Source organism: Tursiops truncatus, chromosome 8, assembly GCF_011762595.2.
Source record: "Tursiops truncatus isolate mTurTru1 chromosome 8, mTurTru1.mat.Y, whole genome shotgun sequence".
NCBI classification, from domain to species: domain Eukaryota; kingdom Metazoa; phylum Chordata; class Mammalia; order Artiodactyla; family Delphinidae; genus Tursiops; species Tursiops truncatus.
Window position 1 is genome coordinate 52,310,702 of NC_047041.1, and position 23,157 is coordinate 52,333,858.

General features: G+C 46.9%; 1 protein-coding gene and 1 long non-coding RNA gene across 2 annotated transcripts in view; one reads left to right on the forward strand and one right to left on the reverse strand.

Annotated features, from left to right (window-relative positions):
• The window catches only part of TENM4 (teneurin transmembrane protein 4), a 739,181-nt gene that overhangs the window by 168,579 nt on the left and 547,445 nt on the right, over positions 1 to 23,157 (forward strand). The window lies entirely within an intron of this gene.
• LOC117313404 (uncharacterized) lies at positions 13,984 to 16,092 on the reverse strand. The gene is made up of 3 exons (XR_004527859.2): positions 15,984 to 16,092; positions 15,633 to 15,659; positions 13,984 to 15,527 (listed from the first exon to the last, which is right to left on the reverse strand). It is a non-coding gene; the product is annotated as an uncharacterized lncRNA (long non-coding RNA).

Below are 23,157 nucleotides of genomic sequence, written 5' to 3' on the forward strand. Positions count from 1 at the left end.
ACCTGGGTTCACATCTCATCTTTCCATTGACCCGCTGTTAGTCATAGGCCAGGTACCGTCATTCGAGCCTCAGTGCCCTCATCTGTAAAACAGGGACAAGGGTTCTGCCTCCTCTCATAGCCCTTGGGAAGATTCGAGGAAACCCCCTATTTGCAATCCTTCTAGTATCCCTGGCTCAGAGTAAAGTATCAACAATTGTTAGTGCCCCCTCCATCTGGAAGGTGACAAATTCAATTAACCAGAACTGGCCCCCTCCACCCCCGCTTCCCGAGCCTCCCCCTTCACAGACTCATAAATCTTGTGTTGGAACGGAGCTCCATAAATCAACCGGCGCAGCCCCTGGTTCGCAGAGCTCTCGCTGCGTGTGGCTCAGTGTGGTCCCCAGTCTTCTGCTGGCTCAGCCTACCTTACGGTAAGCAGAAGAATTCCCATCAGTGCAGCCAAAAAAAAGGGAATAATGCTCTCAGTGGCTTCCACAAACGTGCTAATATTAGCTGGGCAGAAGGATAGGCAATGTACCTATATTTAGAATCTGTGTCTTCAGCCCTTTCCTGAAGCAGCAGAAGTTGAGGGGAGAAGGGGAGGAGTGTTTGCAGCCAGTCGACCCCCAGGGGCAGGCAGAACAGCTGGGCTGGTTCTCCTTTCCTCTCTCCTCGGCAAGTAGAGGAGCAGGAAAGAAGGCCGGCGGGGAGGGAGGGCGACTGCAGAGGGTGCCCCACAGAGCAGCAAGGAGTATGATAGTGACAGAGGCCTTGGGGTTCCCACTGGGATCCCAGAGCGATTGGAACGGGGTGGGGAGGTGGCCCAGATGTGCAGCATCTGTAACCGTCTAGTCTGATGGTGTCCAGAGAGGGATTCTCCTGGCCTGGTCCTCCTAGAGATGCCTGCAGTCAGGGCCCATGTGTTCCAGGGCACTGGGCCTGGGCCAGGAGAGAGCTGCAGAGACTGCGGACTCTGATACATCCCTTTGCACGTCCTCCTCTCACAGAATGTCTGCCCTCCCTTTCTTTGCCTCATAAACTCACCTCAGGGCCTTGCTCCAGTCTTTCCCCTGTAAACACTTCCTGCTCCCCGGAAACCCTGCTGGCCCTTGCAGCACTTCTGTGAGAATGAGGAAAAGATGCCCTTCCTCCAGGCAGACACAGCCCTGCACCAGGGCACACAGCTGGGCGGGCAGAGTGGGAGCCAGGTATCAGGTCCCATTCACTCCAGAGTGGGTGCCCCTTGTGCAGGGAACAAGCTGACCAACCGTGCGTGGCAGCCCTGACGCTCCTCCTACACACGGGTACCATGTCTCCACATGTGCTGTGCACAGCCCTTCTGTCCTGTCTTACCACAGTGTGCTGTGACCAAATGAAGGCCACAGCAGGAGACTTGAGCCTTAGCAGGTGAATAAAATGGCCAATGGCCTGAGGTCCAGACTAGCTGGATGATCTCTAGCAAGGAGCTTCCTTACATGGGGTCTCAGTTTTCTCATCCTTCAAATGAGGCAGGTGAACTAGATGATCTCTAGGGCCTCTTTCAGTCTATGTGTCTCCCCATTTTTAGGTGGCATAGTGAAGGTATAATCAGAAAAGCATGTGTGCTCTACCCTTCCCCCAAATAAAACCCACACGATCCAGAGAAATAGATTATTATATATATATTATTATTATTATTGTAGATTTATTCCCAGTCTGGCTTTCCTGTCATTCGCTCCCCTCTGCTGGAGTCTTAGGCTGGACCAGAAGGCCTGTCTGTGCAGGATGCTGAGGATTACCTGTCACCCAGGGAGAACCAGCCTCAAATCTTATTTTCCCTCAGGCTGTCTCTGCAGCTGTGGTGCTGGGATGGGCCTGGGGCTGGAAGTTTCACCCAATAAGCCTTGGGAAACTTTGTAAGTCTGCAGCCCTTTCCGTGCAGGTTTTCTAGTATCACATCCCCATCTTGAAATGATTACCAGATTGCATTTTCTATCTTCCTTTCTCCATCTTGGAGAGATGAGAAGGAATCAGGGAAGGCTTGGGGGAAGGAGGCAGCCCATCAGGAGAAGTAGAAAGCCCAGGTTGTGGGTACCTGCCTGGAAGAGCTGTGTTTCTCTCAATTGGTTTGGTCGTTTGTAAGCCACGGGGCAGCAGTGTCCTCCCCACCTGCAGAGGACAAACCAGAGAGCTGGCCTGGGCACAGACACGCATGTGTCTCACATCACCTGTGGGCATGCTGTGCACAGAAATAAGTAGAGAGCAGCCAAACTTCCCAGGTGACATGTTTGCATGTGGTTTGTGTCTGAGAGACTGAGGCATCCCCCAAAAAATGTTGAAGGATTGAAAACACACACACACACACACACACACACACACACACACACACACACACACATCCCCCAAAAAATGTTGAAGGATTGAAAACACACACACACACACACACACACACACACATCCCCCAAAAAATGTTGAAGGATTGAAAACACACACACACACACACACACACACACACATCCCCCAAAAAATGTTGAAGGATTGAAAACACACACACACACACACACACACACACACACACACACACACACACACACACACACACACACACACACACACACACACACACACACACACACACACACACACACACACACACCTTACCCATATCCAGCAGCTTCAGACTTCTTTGGGCGTTGTTTGTTCCGGCAAATAGAGTGTAACTTGGAGATTTTTAGAATCAGAGAATGTCAAGTCTGAAAGCAATACACGAGATTATTCAGTCTGACGGATTCCCAACTTTTATTGGCCACAAAAACCTGTCTTCAAAGGAAATTTTATAGGGTCCCACAGTGTATAAAATAGAGAAAGCAGGATAGGGTGGGGGAGGAAGGGGATGGGAGGCCTCAGGACACTCATGAGTACAGTGTGAAAGACACTGAGCTCTCCCAGCTCCTGAAGGAAATTGAGGCCCAGAGAGAAGTACCCTGGCCAAGGTGTCCAAGTGAATGGCGGAACCTAGAGTGCTCCCAAGCCAAACCACGAGGAAGGTCAGGGCACAGCTGAACTACGATGAAAATACCGCTTCCCTCTGTGATCCGAAGCCAGCCATCTTTCTACTCCATCAGGCTGCACTCTTACGTGGCTAGGCTTTTCCCCCCCTAATTTATAGGAGAATCATTGAAGGCCACAGCCGGAAGTGCCTGCTCAGTGGTTTCTCTGTTCGGCCAGTGCTGGGGTTTCAGCAGAGGATGGGAGGGGAGGGGTCTGATGGGTAGCCTGTCGAGTCCTGTCTTCCACGTGGCCAGACTAGCTCCTCTTACCTGCTTTCCAAAGACGTATTCTAGAAAAATTATGACGGGGATGGAGGGAGCTACTTTAAACAAAGAGAAGGCCTGAGAAATTCTCATGAAGTCTCAACTTCCGTAGATGAAGAAATCAGGGACCTGGTTTATTTGACACCATGGAAAGAGGCTGAACTTTCAAAGGCAAGAGAATTAAAGGCGCAAACCCCCTGTATCTTCAATCTGCAGGAACAGCGTTTGACATCCATCTCAGCCTCAGTGAGCCTGGGAGAGCAAAAGGCTGATGCCTCCTGCGAAAGACCCTCGCAGGGATTTAAGAGCAAATCTGGTCCCCCATGGCTAGCGTGAAGCTTCTGCTTTTTTGTTTTTTGTCCCCCGCCCCTGCTACCAACTAGGTGTTTGCATTTGACGTGTAAATTTCAAGCACTGATGACTTCAGGTGACCCCCCCGACACACACACACACACACACATACACACTAGGGCCTCCCTTCTGACAGCACCCCCAATTTTCCACCCCTAGCCATCCCAGCCCCTTGGACCCTTCACCTTTCTCCCCACCCACAAATGGGTGCTCTGGAGGAAGGTTGAGGGTTGCTGAGGCCGTGGAGGGGGAGACCAGTGTTCTTTCTTCCCTTCCACTGGTTGTGGAGTGAGCAGAGCTGTGCAAACCCCTCTTTCTGCCAGCCTGCAGCCCCTGGAGAGCGAGGCTCCGCTCCTTTCACAGATCTTTGCAGGGGTCTCCTTAACCTGTAGTTTGCAAGGTTTGTTCCTGGCATTAAATCTAATAAGCTCACGCCTGGCAGTTTGATCCTGAGCTTGTTTGAGGAGGTTAGGCCTTTACGGGGCATTAACAGGATGCTGCTGACAGGCTTGGGGAGCCTGCCTCAGCCTCAGGAGCCCAGGGCTTTCATACTGGCTGGGCCGGCTGGAGACAGCGGGGCTCTGCTGACACAGGCCCAGGCTACAGTATGCTAGCTGGGCAACTTACCCTCTCTGAGCCGCCATTTCTTCCTTTTAAAAATGAGGAGTATACCCAAGAAGATTGTTTTGAGGAGTAAATAAAACAATAGTGGGCACTCAGTTAGAAGTCATTCCTCACCTTCCAGTGAAGCCCTAGTCTCATGACTCCATGTAATTTGACACAAATCAGAGCTTATTAGCATCTTCTCCCTAAGAGTTCTGCTGGGGTACTCTCCAGGGGAAGAGGGGAGCTCTTACCATATGTCCTCAATTAAAGACACATGCAATTTAACATTTTAACATCTCTGAAATCGAGATGCGTGTTACACGTCATAGGCATGTCAGAGTTTAATTGGTACTGTTGTTGAAGTTTTTTGCTCTTTTCTCAGTGGCTAATAAAGTAACTATGTGTCTTATGACTGGAGGCATTGTCATTGATGTCATCTTCAATGAGATGAAATTGGGTGTTAGGTACTTACCATGTGCCCGTTGCTATTCTCAACCACTTTACATCAGTTGCTTAATCTGTGCAACAACCATGCAAGGTAGAGATTGATAGCCCCACTTTACAGATGGAGAAACTGTGGTTCCAAGAGGTAAAGGGACTCGGCCAGGGCACAAATTTATTAAGTTGTGGAATCAGAATTGGAACGGAGAACTGCCTGACTCCAAGACCTGTGGATAGGTTGGTAGGTGTGTCGAGAGGAAAATCTAGTTTCTTTTTGTTATTGGCAATTTATTTTATTGATGTATAGTTGATTTACAATGTTATATTATTTTCTGCTCTACAGCAAAGTGATTCAGTTATACGTATCTATACATTCTTTTTCATATTCTTTTCCATTATGGTTTATCACAAGATATTGAATATAGTTCCCTGCACTATACAGTAGGAACTTGTTGTTTATCCATCCTATATATAATAGTTTACATCCGCTAATCCCAAACTCCCAATCCATCCCTCTCCCACCAGCCCCTTGGTGACCACAAGGCTGTTCTCTATATCTGTGAGTCTGTTTCTGTTTTGTAGATAAGTTCATTTGTGTCATATTTTAGATTCTACATATAAGTGATATCATACTGTATTTGTCTTTCTCTGTCTGGCTTACTTCACTTAGTAGGATAATCTCTAGGTCCACCCATGTTGCTGCAAATGGCATTATTTCATTCTTTTTTATGGCTGAGTAATATTCCATTGTATATATATACACCACATCTTTATCCATTCATCTGTTAATGGACATTTAGGTTGTTTCCATGTCTTGGCTATTGTAAATAATGCTGCTATGAGCATAGGGGTGCATATATTAAAAGCTAGTTTCTCTTTGCTTCTTAGGACCATCCTTGAGTGGATCCGTGTCCAAGGTCTGGAGGGTGCTTTATTTTAACAAGCAAAATCACATACATTTACTGGGTGTCTGTTATGAACTAGGTATGTCATAGGCATTGGAGGTTCAGTGATAAATAAAATACATGTGGAGCTTAAAGTCCAAGAAATCTGAGCAATTACAACCCATTTAATAAGTGTTTTAATGGGACTCTACAGAATGCTGTGGGAGCATGTAGGAGGGACCTTTACCCTAGGCTAATGGACCCATGGGGAATTTCTAGGAGAAAGTGACCTGATTTGAAAGTTTAGCCCAGCAATGTGGGTTGGAGGTGGTGGAGGGCATGTTCCAGGCAGAGGGAAGAGCATGTGAGGAGAGGCCAGAGAGTGTGTGGCCCGTTGGAGAAGCTGAAAGAAGAACTAGATCCACACTATCCAGTATGGTAGCCAGCAGCCACATGAAGCTTTTGAGCACTTGAAATGTGGCTAGTCTGAACGAAAACGTACTGTAAGTGTAAAATACACACTGGATTCCAGAGACTTAGTATGACAACAAATGTAAAATGTCTCATTCATAATTTTATATTGATTATGCATTAAAATTATGTTTTAGATAATGTGAAAATTAATGACATTTTAATTACTTTTTTAAACAGTGGCTTCTAGAATATTTAAAACCGCATGTGTGGCCCAGATTTGTGGCTCACGTTATTGTGGGACACAATGCACCAGGAAATGGGGAGTTATTAAAGGAGTGTAACCTGGGGAAGATAAAGCTAGGGATATCAGTTAAGAAGGTGCAGAATTCCAGTGCATTTGCCATGTTAACTCACGTAATCTTCAGAGCAACTCTAGAAGTAGAAATTGTTAAATTCGCGTGTACAGCTAAAGAGACAGAAGCTGAGAAAGGAGGATGACTTTACCAGGTGACCCACGTGACGCTGCTCTGTGCAGGGCCATCTATAAGCAGCTCAGAGCCCGCAGCCCAGTATTGCCAGGGGCACAGCAAGAACCCAGGTCTTCTGAGTCCAAGCTGGCACCCTTCCCACTTCTTATACCCCATCTCTGGCTGCCAGCCTGAAAATGACGATGCAGCTTAGGACACAGACGCCCGGATCATCTGAATCTAAACTTTTCACACCATCCCTGTGATGGCGTTCCGTTTTGCAGGTGCTTTCCTAGGTCCCTTACTCCAAGCAATTAGCAAAGATGTGACACCTGGCAATTACTCCCCCCTGTAAATGCGCTCTGATGCCTGGCTATTTCCCCAGCTTCATTATTGATTGTTTAGATCATAACTGTTTTCAGAAAATGTACTTTCTGAAAGAACCCGGAGCACTTCTGAGCGTTCACCACCACTTCTAGAAACATTGCTTTGTGCCCACCCCCTTGACATGAACATATAACACACCCTGTTCTCCATTAGTACCATATCCTGTTCACCAGAAGCCACAGGGTTGAGAGGCAGCTGAACAGAGACATGGGAATGGTTCCAAACCCCTTAAAGGACAGCGTCTTCCTGGGGAGCAGCATTTTGTTTTAATTTTCTAAAATCAAAGATATACTTACAAATGATTGCAAAATAAAATAGTGCAGAATGTCTCGTAGTAAAAAGCAAAATCCTTCCCCAACCTCATACCCCCTCCCCGAAGGCAGCCACATTTAACCACTTCTGTTTTTAGTTCTTACGGTGGTTGCTTCCACGTCATTAAATAGCATTTGCTTAAACTGCTCCAAAGTGATGTATCAACTTTACACGGTATCTGTTGCCTCCCTGCTGGATTAAGTGAAGGCTTAGCTCACTGACACCCCACCTCTCCCACCTTCTCCCAGGGTGCACTTGCAATTAGGAGTCAGTATTATCACATTTTTAGTTCTTCCTCTGGTTACCTTTGTAACTCTAAATAATATACTTAAGACAGTGGTTCTGAAGGGTGCCTTCTTCCCCTGGACGCATTTCTCCAAAGCTTCTCTTCCAGCCACAAGATAGCTTTCTGCAGAAAGGCTCCTTTAGAGAAAGAATTGTTATATGCATAGCACCTAAAGGGTGCTTGTTCTTAGTATTTTGAGGTGGGTAGCTCTCATTAATTCTTCAAAGTTTGAATTGCTACCGTGCAGGAGGATAGGGGGATGGTAGGGCTGTTGGAAAGCACTGGAATGCATCTTGCCAAATGTGCACTTGTGGTTAAGAAAGCTTACTCATTTCCACCATTGAAAAGACCCTTCACTAGACCCTCAGAGGTCCTCTTGCCTGATTCATAGAACATCAGAGTTTTAGCTGGAGCCTGACTGTGTTTTTCTTTGGAAGAACTAAGGTATAGGGAGATGAACTAGAGAGAATCAGATTAATAAGCTACTTAGAGCAGGTTCTAGAAACCCAGTTCTTCCAAATGTGATACAGGAAATAGTGCATTTCTATCACATTACACCTTCCATAAGCCTGGGATTTCCAAAGTCATCTGCATGCCACAGAAAAGGCTAAGAGCAAAGTTCAGAATAGGTGGAAGTTAACTTTCTACCAAGGTCTGGAGTTAACCAGGGTTATAATAAGTAAGTTGAAATAGCAATGAAATTTTAGCAGGAACAGCGCTGTCTTGGACTTTGTGTATGTGTGTGGGTGGGAATGAGGGGGTGCAAAATCATTAATGCTAAGCTTAACAGTTAATAAAATATTTGTCTTAATTTTTAGAAAATAAAAAACACGTTTCATTACAGACCGATAGTATGTAGGGCACTCTGCTGAACACTGAAGATATAGGAACACTTAAAATATTCATTTGATAAAATTCTAGTAAGTAATGACTAGGACATCCAAATGCAATGCAGGCCTTAGAAGATAAATCAGTGACGCTATTCCGGCCTTCAAGGAGTGCACCATCTGTTCACCGGTGGATAGACATCTACAGAAGAAGACAAATACAATACCAGCACAATGAAGTAAGAGTGTGGACGTAAGGGTCAGACAGATCACTGGCACGGATCATTTTATCGTGCTTGGCAGGTACAGTTGACCCTTGAATAACATGGGTTTGAACTGCGTGGTCCACTGATATGCAGATTTTTACCAATAAATATGCAGTCAGCCCTCTTTATTAGCAAGGTTTGAATCTTCAGATTCAACCAACCAACCGCGGATGTTTCCGCTGGCTGGTTGGTTGAATCCAAGGGTGCGAAAGTTGAGGATACAGAGGGCCGACTGTATTCATTATACTACGCCATTTTATATACGAGACCTGAGCATCCTTCTATTTTGGTGTACCCAGGGGCTTCTGGAACCAATGCCCCACAGATACCGAGGGACGACTGTATTGCACTCTTTACAAATTGAAGGTTTGTGGCAACCGTGCATGGAGCAAATCTATCAGTGCCATTTTTCTAACAGCGCTTGCTCACTCCATGTCTCTGTGTCACATTTTGGTAATTCTGGCCATATTTCAAATATTTTCGTGATTATTATACTTATTAGGGTGCTCTGTGATCAGTGATCTTTGATGTTACTGTAGCAAAGATGACAACTCGCTGAAGGCTCAGATGATGGTAAGCACTTTTCAGCAATAGGGTATTCTTTCATTAAGGTATGTACTTCGGTTTTTTTAGACAATACTATTGCACACTCAGTAGACTACGGTATAGTGTAAATATAACTTTTACGTACACTGGAGAACCAAAAAATTCATGTGACTCGCTTTATTGTGATATTCGTTTTATTGCTGTGGTCTGGAACCAAACCTGCCATGTCTCTGAGGTCTGCCTGTAATTCTCACTCTGTTGCTCACAAGCTGGATGACCTTGAGCAAGCCATGACACTCCTCTGTGACTTGTTTTCTCTTCTGTATCATGGTAACACCTGCTTCATGCAGTAAGAAGTGTAGAAGCAGAGTGAGATTAAAAAAATGTAATTATGTGAACCCCCCAACCCAATGCCTTGTAAATGCTAAACTGTTCATAAGTTGAGTCCCCCTTTTTTTCCTCCAACCCCCAGATCTGAGACCTGCTAGGGGAGTTTAGAGGAAGAGGTGATCATTTATCTGAAATGGAGGGGGGAAGCCTCCAAGGGAGGCTGGCAGTGATCTGGACCTTGCAGGGTGAGGAAGGCGGGAGAACCCAGGAGGTGTGTGGTGACAATGCCTGTGGCACACTAGAGGAGAACGTTGTGTTTCTTAGGACCAAAATCAGGGGAGAACTTTTAAAATCTTCAGTGAATTGCCTTTGCTTTTGTGAGGAGTCCTAGAAGAAAGAGACTGGAATACTATTTGGGGCTAGAAAGCCACCTGCTCCCAAGAAGCCTTTCTTGACCCTCGGGTATAATGCACAGTTGATTCTAACACAGGCTTTGTCTTTGGGCTGACCTGGCCAGGCCTTTGTCCTCACAACAGTGTGGCCATGGACAGATGACAAAGTCACCTTGAGTCTCAAATCCCTCCATCTGTAATGTGGGGAATAACAATAGTATATCCCCATGGTGTCGTTGTGAGGAATCAATAAAAAACCTTCAGAACACGTCTAGCCTACAGTAAGCACTCAGTAGACGCTAGTTGCTTTTGAAGTCTTTGCCTTGCCTTACTTCCTAGCATGCACCACTTCCTGCTGAAAGGAAGGCTTTCCACGTTGGGAGGGCAGGACTGTGCCTTAATTATCTCTGTCCCATGGCCCTGGGGTGGGGGATCACATCCAGCTGGCTCTCAGGGAATGATTACTGAATGGGGCTGAACTTGCACTGACTGGACCTCATGATTCTGTGAAGTGGAGCTCAAGATGGAGTGAGTCAGCCCAGGAGGTTGGGGATGTAGGTGGTGTTAGAAGCACCCAGACTTTGGAGTCATGAAGACTTGAGTCTGAAAACCCCTATTCTGCCATTTACTCTTGGCCTTGATTTTGTCATCTGGAGAATGGGGACAGAAATTGCGACCTCCTGGGGTTGTTATGGGAACCAAGTGAGATAACCTGTGTTATCATGCTACTTGGCTATAGGCTGTGTGTGTGTGTGTGTGTGTGTGTGTGTGTGACAAGGTATCTGGTACATAGTTGGTGCCTAGTGCACAGTGAATATATATTTGCTTCTGCTTCCCTTTTCTGGGGCTGGGGAATATGGTTACAAGGTGGTCTCCCCCAAGAGGCAATGCCAGGTCACACACTACCACTCCCTCTGCCCCAAGACCCGGTGGGAAGCTTGTGTGCTGAGGAGCCCATGCTGGTGCCACTCACCAAGTCCAGGACTCGTGGGTGAGCAGTGGAAGTTGGGTTCCCCCCAGCTCCACCGTTGAACATTGGGTGCCTTGGTCAGAGCCCCCTGCAGGCTGGACCTGGGGTCCCTGTGGTAAGATGAAGAGGTGGCCTCAGCAGACCCAGTGTCCCTCAGGGGACAAGTATGAACACAGTTCACCCCCTCTCCCCCAGAGAGAGCCCATGGTCTCTTACAGATAAAGGATCAGTTAATAGAACATTCTGGAATGGTGTGGAAGGTACAGATAAATGCACCGACACACAAGAACCCGGAGGAGCAAATGGCTTTACAGTCTCCGAAGTCCTTTAGAAAGACACGAGAAAGGCTCTAGAAGCATAAACCTGTCTTCCTCGTCAACATTCCGTGGCCTCTTCCACGGCATGAGTCCTCTTGGGAAGCTTATGTGACAGGTCAGGATAGCTGGCTGTTGAGGGCAGTCTGAACCTTCCCCTTCCAGCTTTCTCTCACTCCAGATCTCAGAGTCCTCATTGGCCAGTGAGGTGTACAGTTACCTGCAGGCCTTTTACCCTCAGACTGACTTAACACCGTCATGAAGAAGTTTGAGTTTGTCTCAGTTTCCACATCAGGCGAACTTAATGACTTAGGACATTTCCAAAATGTTTGTGACAGAACTTTTCTTCAAACAAATTCTCTCATGAAATCTGAATAAATACAACAGGAAGAGGCAGAGCTGCTTCTAGTTGGGAAGAGAGGGGCTGTTCTCCCTCCTGATGGGCTGCTTCTGTAAACCTGGCTCTCTGCTGGGCACTGAATCCCATCTGCTTCCTGCCTTGGCCTGTCGAGTAGGGTAAACTGCCCTGCAAATTATACAGATTATACAAGGGGAGCTCAGAGAGGCAGCCTGAGGATGAGAGGAGTCATGGTCAGCTTCCTGGAGGAGGTGATGCCTTGAGAGCCTTGAAGGATGAGTAGGCATTTGTCAGGGAAGGAGGTAAGCTGGAAGATAGACTCTGGACAGCAGGCAGAGCTGGAATCTAAGTGAAGGGGGTGTTGGAATGGGGCTGGGAACCAGTGGGGAGCAGCAAGAAGAGATAAATGGGGGAGATAGACAGGCCTAGAACTTGAGGAGCTTGTGTGAGGTGATACCTAGTCATGTAAGAGTTTTGAGTAAGGAAGTATGGTAACTGGATTTTCAAAATATATATAGCAGATTTATTTGGATATAATTCACATACCATGCCAGTTGGTAATTAGATTGTGGGACTAGAAACTAAATCACCTTGGCTGTAAGGTGGCAAGGGGAGTAAAATCACTGGGGGATCATCTTGGATGGCACGTTCTGTGTCGTGCTCACCCCCAGGCCCCAAGCACCAGTTACACTCCCTGGCTTGTGGCTCACAACCCAGACCTGCCCCACAGGCTTCCAAAAGCCTGGTGGGGGAAGGAGCCTTCTGGATCATGAAAAAGTGAGGGAAGCAAGCTTGAGAGGCTCTTGTTGGCGGCCAGTTTAGAGGTGGTGCTGGGGAGAGAGGGCGATGGGGACAAATCCAGGAGCCACTGGGGAGTCCTGGCCCGGCGAGGCTCTGTGCAGGCCTTGGTCTCTCCGTGAGGCCCGTGAAGGTCTAGAAAGGAACCTGCTGGGGGGAGAGAGAGGGGACACCCACAGAGCCGCAGGGAGAAGAGAAAGCCCAGAAGCAGTTAATCCTGCCCGTTGAATTGTTTTATAAACGACACTCTAAAATCAAATAGATGCAATAAAAACACAGTGGTCTTTTCATTAAACATGCCACAGAGGCCCCTTGTTTAGCAGCCGTTGTCAATCAGACCGAGGCCATTGTCTCTTTCCCCAGCCCCCCATAATTGGCATCTGTGTGGGAGCAAATAAATAAATACCAGGCTGGCATTTTAACTAGGGCAGCAAGGAGACGGATGCTGCTTTCCAGAGTCTGCTCGGCCCTCCGAGCAGGGAGGTCCTGGACAGGCCTGTGTTCTCCAGGAGGGCCCAGCCGCAAGTCCCCACCAGGTACAGCTCCCTGCTTCTCTTCTGGATGGAGCCACTCAGACGGTTACCCCAAATCACTGCTCCAGAGAGCCCTTATTTCTGTTTTCTGTCTGCAGAAGCCCCTGGAAGATAGTCAGTAGAAAGGCTTTCTTTGGGGAAAAAAAGACATGAACACATTCTCTAGCTGATTTTGTCTATAAGCACTTAATAACAGCAATATAGCACTCATTAAATAATACAAATAGAATTGAAGTAGCATGGTTAATTAGTAATAGCATCGTGGCAGCATAAGGAGATAAGACCGTTGTGATTCACTAGTAAGAATAGCATCGTCACAGCATTGTTACTTACTGAGAGTTTTGTAATAGCATGACTGTCGCCCACTGCTTTGGACAACATGTTCCTATACAGGCGATTCTCCTTATTCCTGGCAGTTATGCTCTAAGTAGCCGCAAACACTGAATGAATGAACGCTGAACCACTGCTCCTAGAGAGATACAGAGTTAGGTGCCTGCGAGCCTCTGGTCACATTTTCATCAGCTGATCAATACATCATCTTTTTTCATGGCTATTTCTGTGTCAAAGCACCTTTTAAAGTATATTTTGTTGATTCATTAACATTGAACTCAGAGCTAACGGTGCTGTAACTGATGCCTGAACGAAGCTTATCTAATGCACGTATTTTCTCGGAAGGCACATCAGAGCCTTCTTACTTAGGAACACTAAACAGCACTTCAGCGCTATGCCTGGGGCCCCTTTAAACAGCAAAATCACCAACAAAAATGTGAAAAATGTGGCGCTAAATAGACCGCGAAAAGGATACTTGTTTACAGGATCAGAGCAGAAACTAGACCACAGAGCCTTGCCTGGCCCTGCCTCAGCTGGGAACTCGAGCATCAGGAGACTCAAATTCCCCCATCCTCTGTGTGTCCCTGAATGACCACAAGAGCCCACGAGTATTGACACGGGGGTGACAAATAAATTGTAGGCAAATTCGCAAATACATATTCCACAAATGAGAGTTGGCTAGCTTTTATTTCACTTAGTTCTCAATCAAGCCAGTAACTCCCATCTTTTGGTATTTTGAACTAAGTTTCAAAGAGCAGAAGTAAATTGTTCAAAGTCACATAGCTGGATTGTGGTTCATCATATGACACCAGGGGTCAGTGAATTGCAGCCCAGGGGCCAGCTGCCTGTTTTTGTAAATAAAGTTTTACTGAAACACAGTCATACTCATGTGTCTACATCCTGTCTACGTGGCTGCTTTTGCGCCGCAGTGGCAGAGTTGAGCAGTTGCCACGGAGATCAGATAGCCCACAAAGCCTAGAATAGTTACAATCCAGCCCTTTAGGAAAAAGCTGGCCCATCCCTGTATTATCCCAAATTCTCTCCTTTTTAGTTCAGAGGCGAGAACGTTCTCTCTGGTCTCAGTACCGGAATGGTTTGTGCTTTTCCTAAACACTCTGTTTTTCTCTCTTGAAGAATGGGAATTTTATAACTGATTATGTTTCCTTCTTTACATTGACGTAAAGAAGCTCAAAGCCTGGGCTTCCCTAGTGGCACAGTGGTTAAGAATCCGCCTGCCAATGCAGGGGACACGGATTCAATCCCTGGTCCGGGAAGATCCCACATGCCGTGGAGCAGCTAAGCCCGTGCGCCACAACTACTGAGCCTGTGCTCTAGAGCCCGAGAGCCACAACTACTGAAGCCCGCGCACCTGGAGCCCATGCTCCGTAACAAGAGAAGCCACCGCAATGAGAAGCCCGCTCCCCACAACTAGAGAAAGCCCACGCACAATGAAAGACCCAACGCAGACAAAAATAAAATAAATAAATTTATAAATTAAACAAAACAAAAAAAAGAAGCTCAAAGCCTAAAAAAGCTAGAGATAACTGGCTCTCACATGTTAGGAACAGAAAGGATCTTCCATCTCAGTTACACTAGAAAGGGGGTTAGATTATCTCCACACAAAAATGTGATCAATTTAGAGAAGGTTATACAGGCATCTGAACTTTCCAGTAATGAAGTGTTTCATCTGGAGCAGGACCAGGATTCTATAGGAATGGTAGTTTTCACTAAGGAGAAAAAGACTTACTATCTGAAAATAATCTTTTTAGCTCATTACCATTTACTGAGAACTCATTATGTGTGAGTGCTATTCATGGCTGACATCATTTTTTCTCTATGGTATGTAGTATTTAGGCCAAGAGAGTCTGTGCCACAGAGCTCAGTGTCATTATCCCTTTTTACAGATGAGAAAACCAAGGACCAAAGATGTTGATGTGTCCTAGGTCACAAAGCAAGGCAGTGAGAGATTTGAGATTTGAAGCCAGGTGTGTCTAACTCCAAAACTTATTCCCTACACCCTACTCCATCATTCTAGATAGTTACCCAGCATCAAGCTTCATCCTTCCAACTCGCAGAATCAGGACTATGGGCTAGGCAGTGAGGCGTTTCTGACATTCCTCTCATGCTAGGACATTCATCTTTGGATCTGAACAGGGTGGGTGTCCTTTGCAGAGCATTGGGGTGGGGCGGGAAAGGGGACCGTGTCCAGAGCAGACTCGCGGGTTTTGGCGAGAAGGCTCTGCAGCATCCGGGGGATGTGGTGATGGTGGCTGGCGTGAATCTCAATTCTCTGAGACTGGAGAGAAGACGGGGAGCTGGTTCTGTGTGGACTGAGCTTGAGGCTCCACGAGACGTTCAGAGGAAATGCTCACTCGCGAGTGCTGGGAGCCTTTGTCCGTCACTTGTGTGTATTTCATAATGTATGTCTCTCACTCAAAACTCTGTGGGATTGAAGGGCGGAGAGCCTTTGTTTAATGAATGTGATGGCTTCAGTTAAAAAAAAAATTTGAATTGTTCCTCTTTCTAGATTATCCTGAAAGTCTTACCAGTCTTCTTGGTCACTTCTGCTATGCCTGTAAGAAAAGGGAAAGCTGTGCTTGGGTCAATTCAGAACCTCCTCCGTCTCCATCAGAATCCATAACTATCTACTGTCCCACTGCTACAGCACCTCCTAAACTCTTGAGTACACGGTGTAAGGGGAGGGCTGTAAAGACTCTGTTAAGGATGTGTCTAGTGAGACCAGTAGCAGATATAAGGGCCTGTGCCTTTCAGAAGGATGGGCTCTGGAGCACAGGAACTTCTCCCCACCCCCCACGCCCATCATTCCTCTTCTCCAGCAGCAACATTTATGAATATTTATTGAACATCTGGGCATCAGGATGATGCAAGGTACTTACCAGCACTAGCATGGAAGCTCCTGAGAGCAGGCATTTGAGAATTGCTGTATTCTCTGGGCCTAGACTGTACTTCGTATGCTTGATACATGGTAGGTCCTCAGGAAGTATTTGTTGAGGGGATGAAGGAGTGAAAAAAGATACTTCCCCATGACGAGGAAGATCCAGTCCGTCATCCAACACTTATTCAGCATGTGTCAGATCTTGAGTCAGACCTTGGGAACACACTGAAGTGTAGACCAGCCCCACACTCAAGATGTATTATGAAAGAGACCAGCTGGTCAAAAGATCACGAACGTTCCTGAGAGAAGTGTTACTATAGTAATAGGAGCTGAGTACTAAGAGAGGCAAGAGGGGATCCTCTTGACTCCAGCTGGGAGATTGGGGCGGGCTTCACAGAGGAGGCAGCATTTGAGCTGGTCTTGAAGGATGAGTAACAGTTCCCTGAGTGGGCAATGGGAAGGGTATCCAGACAGAGGAAATCTTGGGCTGAGGGAGCTGAGACAGTTGTTCTGGTCATTTACAAGGAAACATGTTGGCCAGTGGGTGGGAGGTGGGAATAGACAGTCTATCCTCCCAGCCCTAGGGAAAGACTAGTTTCTTTTCATCTAAATACCTGCTCCCTCCCCATCTCTCATATTATCATCCTTCTAGAAGATGAGAAGGAGAGGAGAAGAGAGGGGGATAAAGTTTATTGTCACATATCTCTCATATTATCTCATCTCTCATATTATCATCATATTATCATCCTTCTAGAAGATGAGAAGGAGAGGAGAAGAGAGGGGGATAAAGTTTATTGGTGGGAGAGAAATGTTGGGGTAAAAAGGCATGCACAAGAAAGACATGGATACATACCTGAAAAAAAATGGCTCCGAGCAACACTTTCCAATAGAAATATAGTGTTCAACATTTTCTAGTAGTCACAGGTAAACAAGTGAAGTTAACTTTAATAATATATTTTATTTAACATAAAATATTCAAAATATTATATCATCTCAACCTGTAATTAATATAAAATTTATCAGTGAAACATTTAAATTCTTGTTTTTCATTCTCATTCTTTAAAATGTTATATATTTTATACTACAGCACATAGCAATTCGGACTAGCCGTATTTCAAGGGCGCAGTAGCCACACATGGCCAGTGGCTGCTGTATTGGACAGTGCAGACCTAGACACCTACACTTTTTAGTTTAGTACACAGTGTAGGACTGAAGAATTAAGGAATGTCCGGGGCTCACCCATTCCCATTCATACACCTTTGTTCACCTGTTCTACGTACACACAGCGTTTATTGAATGTCCCCTCTGCACCTGGGGCTTCTGATATGAAGTCAAACAAGGGATGGTGTGTGTCACCAGCAAGCGTGCAGTTTCATGAATCACAGGCCAGTGAGTTGGCCATCTACAGGGGCCTGGGATATGTCTGTTTATCAGTGGTCTCAAACCAGGGCCTGTGGGCTGTCTGTGGCTGGCAAATACTTTGGGTTTGGCTGTTTGAATGTTCCTATACCATATCTTAAAAACAATATAACCCAGCAGGCGTTATGCGTAGTCTCAAGGCAGGTTAGCATCTTTTTCCTGTACCTGGTACGCTTCACTCATTAGGTTACCGGTGGGCCCACTGCAGGCATTGGTGTCTGAGAGCCCTGGATGAGAACTCTCTAAGAAACCTCAAGCCTTGATAAGACCAAAGGTAGGATGGACCTAGAGAACCACCAGGCTGTGGTTGGCCATCCCCGCTTGCGTTCTAGAATCACCTGGAGCTCTTCTTAAACATACCGTTTCCTGGGCCCCGCTCTCAGGGATCTGATTCAGTTGGTCTGAAATAGGATGGAGACCCAGTCTTTTTTTAAAAGCTCTACCAGTAATTTTAGTTCAGTTTCTAACATGCTCCTGCTGAGAAACCGCAGCTCAGAGAGGCTGTTTGTTTTGGCCAGAGTCGCAAAATACACTAGCCCCCTAACTTCCAACCCACTGCTGTTTCCCCCAAACAGCCCTGAAGGCAGAGGGCCCCCCCTAACCTCCCTGAATATTCAGGCGGCGTCCCACACATTAGGAGCTTGGAGCAGGGGAGGCGGGAATCTGTAACTGCTGTGTCGCCTCTTCAAGAACAAAGCCCTTGCCGGTTTACCACTCTGGGAAGACTGCCAGGCTCAAGTATTAATAATAATCTCTTTGTTTTTAAATGCCTTATAACTGCATAAATAAAGCTTACTTTCTCTTCTTTAATGGTAATGAGGCTTATTGGACTGATTTGTTGATTAATAATACTCTAATTTCTTTACTGGCAAAACACGAAGGCCAAATGATGGATGCTGGGTGCTAGTAGCTTGGGATGTGAAGCAGCCATTCCAGCCTTTTTTTTTTTTTTAACATCTTTATTGGAGTATAATTGCTTTACAATGGCGTGTTAGTTTCTGCTTTATAACAAAGTGAATCAGTTATACATATACATGTTCCCATATCTCCTCCCTCTTGCGTCTCCCTCCCTCCCACCCTCCCTATCCCACCCCTCTAGGTGGTCACAAAGCACCAAGCTGATCTCCCTGTGCTATGCGGCTGCTTCCCACTAGCTATCTACCTTACGTTTGGTAGTGTATATATGTCCATGCCACTCTCTCGCTTTGTCACAGCTTCCCCTGCCCCCTCCCCATATCCTCAAGTCCCTTTTCTAGTAGGTCTGTGTCTTTATTCCCGCCTTACAGCCCCTAGGTTCTTCATGACTTTTTTTTTTTTTTAGATTCCATATATATGTGTTAGCATACGGTATTTGTTTTTCTCTTTCTGGCTTACTTCACTCTGTATGACAGACTCTAGGTCCATCCACCTCACTACAAATATCTCAATTTCGTCCATTTTTAGCTGCTGCTCTGGCATCTCAGAGAGAAGAGTAGCAACGGCTTCTCTGCCATCGGGTACTGATAAGCAAGGGCTACAGCAACTTCAGGAAGATGGCCCCTGAGTCTTCCTGCAGGGCTATTCCTGAACACCCTTTTCTTCATGTTATGCAATGTCTGTCCTATGAGGACGTGTGGGAAATATCTCTCTCTGGTATCAGTACCAGTAATGGTTGCACTCATCCTGGTAGTATTGTACACACACTTGCAGACACTGGGAAATTGTGAACTTGATAATGTTTGCTGTTTCCCATTGGACATCAGGAAACTCGGAGTCAAACCCATGTCCTACCAGCAGGAAATATAAAGTCCTCAGCAAATGTTTGATGTAATAACAGTTCACATTTGTTGAGCATTTACTGTCTACATGGACTCCCTTTATGTAACTTACTTTCTGCAAGCTTCAAGTTCCTGGAAAACTACAAGGCAGCTCTCCCTTTTATAAATCAAGTAATGTTTTTAATGCCCTAGGGGAATAAAGAACTCATTTAAATCCGAGATCCTGGTGCTGTGAATAATGACCTCCTTACTCCACCATGTTTGCAGTGTCATCTGCTGGTTTTCAGACTCTCTCTTGACCTACAGAGGAGGCCAGCTGGGATGGCTGCTGCCTCCGAGTTGGCTGTGAACTTAGCTTTCCTTTCCTGAGCCCAGAAAAAAACCCTGCTCTAGCTACGAATCACAGGCCAGAGCTGAGCCCTGATGGGGGCCCACGGTTGCGGACGGCTTTGCACGGTCACGCACTAGCCCAGAGACAAAGGGAAACGGGAGGGCTTTTATTGGTCACCTGCCTCCTTGCAAGGGATTCCTGATAGATAACAGATGGAGAGACGAGGGAGTTAATGAGGTCGGCGTTCTGGCCAAATGCTTTCCATCTTCCTGTAGCCACTGAGTCCACTGGAAAAGAATGTTGTGCTGGGCGGGTGGGGTAGGGAGAGCTAGTGAAGCTGAGCTTTCACCAGAGGTGTTGGGGGGAGGCAGGGAAGCAAGAATGGTGTGCACTGATTCGATTCATCTCAATTCAGTGAATATTTATTAAGCATCTCCTACGCTAGTCACCTTTATGTATCAACCCACCCCCACATATGCCTCCAAAATACCCTTCCATGTAGTTATCCTTATCCCTGTTTTATAGCTAAGCTACTTAAAAGACTCAGAGATGTTAAGTAACTTGGCCAAGATCACACAGCCAGCCTAGAACTCAGCTGGGATTCGAATCTAAATTTTTCCCTCTCTTTAAACCTAATACATCACGCCGCTTCTCCAAGCAGTTCGACCACTCGCTGTGTCACACATTCCTTTTAAAATTGTTTTCAGGGTTGCATCTCGAGGTCTCATTTCCGAAGCATCTCTTCTTGCTGTAGTGAGGAAATGGGGGTATGAAAGAGCCTGATCTTCAAAGCATTGGGAGAAATGGATGGAAGGAGCAGTTTACACTTAGAAAATTTGTGTTTGGTTCTAGCCAAGGGTTAGTGATAATTTAATCGTCAGGGCCGATGTCCACTTCCTGGGGGGCTCCCTGCCCCGAGCCAGATGTTTTTTGTTGAATCTGGTAATTTTCAAAGAAAGGTCCAGGCTGGTCTCCATGAATAGAGCTCGTGGAAGACCATGGGAAACCTCCCATAAACAGTGTCCTACGTGGCACTTTACAACTCCTCAGCCTCTCGGGGCTCTCACAGCAGCCCCGTGAGGCAGGCTCATTACTGGCCCCATTGTATGGAAGGGCAAACTGAGCCCCCAAGACGCCCCCTGGTCAAGTGCAGAGCTCGGACCCATTGTGTGTAGGAAGGTGCAGGCTTGGTGCCTGGCATATCTGGGCATTCACAAACCATTGGAACTTCAGATTCCTAGCTCTGAGGCTTTTTCCTTCCATCACGCTGTCTCCACCTCGAGAAAAAGTAATCTATCCTGAAGGCTGTTTTTCTCAAAAAGTAAGGAAACCCTTGCTGGGCTGTGATCTCATGTTCCTCACAGGCCCCTTTGGAGCCTCCATGGAGCATGCCTATGACTTGCTTTCATCCATCCAGAGGTTATAAGAAACCAAATGTTGGCAGCGTAACGTCTTTCTTCGGAGGAACTCGGAGGCCTACCCCAGGATTTGTCTCTGGGGGCTGGGGAAGAAATTTGAGAGACCGACTGTGGAAGAAGCACTGGCTTTGTTTTGTCGAGATCTGTGCTTTTTAAGCAGTTTCATCCCCAAACCCATAACATCCCTCCTCCTAAAGAAAAAAACAATCCAAAAAAAGTGTGAGCTGCCATACCCCGCTGCACCCACAGCTCGCTCTCTCTGTCCTTGGGTATCCTCGACTGGCCCCCAGACCCAGTGGAGAGTGGGGAGAGCGCTTCTCGGGGGTCAGTGGTGTGGGATGCAGAGGGAGCTGAGGATGGGCTAAGGGCTCAGACCCACGCCACACCCAGAGGGAAAAGGCAGGTTGGACTCTAGAGGAACCGTCCCATGGTTGAGAGTCCTTGAATTCCAACAGATCATGGGACCCTTCAGAGTAAAGAGCAGGGGTGAGGACCTGGGTGGAGGAGGGGACCAGAGGAGGGCACCAATGCTCGTGGAGTGCCCTGTATGGGCCAGCTAATTGCCATACATGTTCTCTTCTTTTTCCCCAACGAGGCTGTGAAATTGCAAGATGAGGAAGTTGAGGCTCAGAGGCCCAACAGCGCCATCCGTAGCTTGTCAGAGGCAGAGCTGAGACCAGAGCCCAGGTTTCCGATGCCAGAGCTGGAGGTCAGGGAGTAGCCAGGCTTGCTAACTGAGCAGCACTCGGTCCTCGTGAGCCTGGCCTGGTATATCGTGTGGGGTCAGAGGTGTGCGATCATGAAGTCAGGTGTGCATCTATTCAGACACGTCGTATGTATTAAAGGTCCAGACCTGTGCTGTCCAACGTGGTAGCCACTAGCCATATGGACTATTTTAATTTAGTTAAAAGAAAATAAGATGAGAAATTCAGTGCCTGAATTGCATTAGTCACATTTCAAGTGTTTTAGTCTACATGTGACGAGTACTGTATTGGACAGCACAGGTGTATAAAACATGCTGTCAGTGCAGAAAGTTCTATGGGACAGTGCTGGTCCAGAGGGGTTCAGAGCCAGCCAGTTGCAAAAGCGAACAGTTTGAATCACCTCTGGGTCTGAACCCCCTCCTGGGCCTGACCCAGAGCGGCATGAACAACCCTGGCCCCTCCTCCAGGTGCTGTTGGTGGCTCTGGAGCTCAGAGTCCTGTGACCCTTGTGTGTCCAGCACTTCGCTTCCCTTGGCCGGGCTTGTCAGTATCAGCTGTGTGTGTCCTGCAGCTTCCCCAGATTTCCTGAGTCAGCTCCAAAGTCACATATTTTGTGCTACTGCACCTTTTAGAACATTTCACCACAATCATTTTATCCTGAATATGTGCAGAACAGAACCCAGCACAAAAGCCCTAGGCATTGGTGAAATCATAGCTCTTTGAAGAAGACAGATGAGTAAACAGTCATTACAGCCTTGTGATAAGGGTTACTTACGGGCAGGCATTTAGTCACTCGCTCACTCACTCATTCATTCATTCATTCATTAACAATTTGGCAACTACCATAACTGAAGACAAAAATAGTGATATTTAGGAGGGAGTGGCCATCCTGCATAGGTAGGACAAGGGGGAAGATGAAGTCAGGATTTGACAAGGTTTCTGGGGAGCATAGCCCCAACTCTGTGTGGTCAGGGGGCCTCCTTGGGTACTGAGAATCAGGAAGGTCACAGGTAGGGCCAGTGTGTAGCCCTGAGACAGCAAATTGAGTGGGGACCAGGCCTTGGACTGAGAATCCTGGGGTTTTAGGGCAAAAGGAAGCTTAAAGGTTTCCCGTCTGACCCTTTCATTTCACAGAGGATGAACCCGAGGCCCAGACAGAAGCAAGGAACAGCAGGATTTGGTGGCAGGGCTGTATTCAGAACCCAGGCACCAGCTCCCGGGCCAGGGCCCTTCTCTTTCCTGTGCTGTGTCTGAAGGACTGCGTTTTATTCTGAGTCCACATTCCCTACTCCTCTGTAACACTCACCCCAAGGGTCACTCCAATCCCAGCAGCCTTACAGAATTTAGCTCTCGGGGAGGGAGGGCACAGGGCAGAGTCAGTGGTAGTGAGACAGGGTGTAAGGGGGCCCGTCAGCCTCATAGTGCAGAGGTTTTGTTAACTCAAGCCAGAAAACCAGGGCTGGAACTCTGCCACTTACTTGCTGTATGGCCTCTGGCGACTTACCACACTTCTCTGACCTTCAGGTCTAAATGAGATTATAGTACC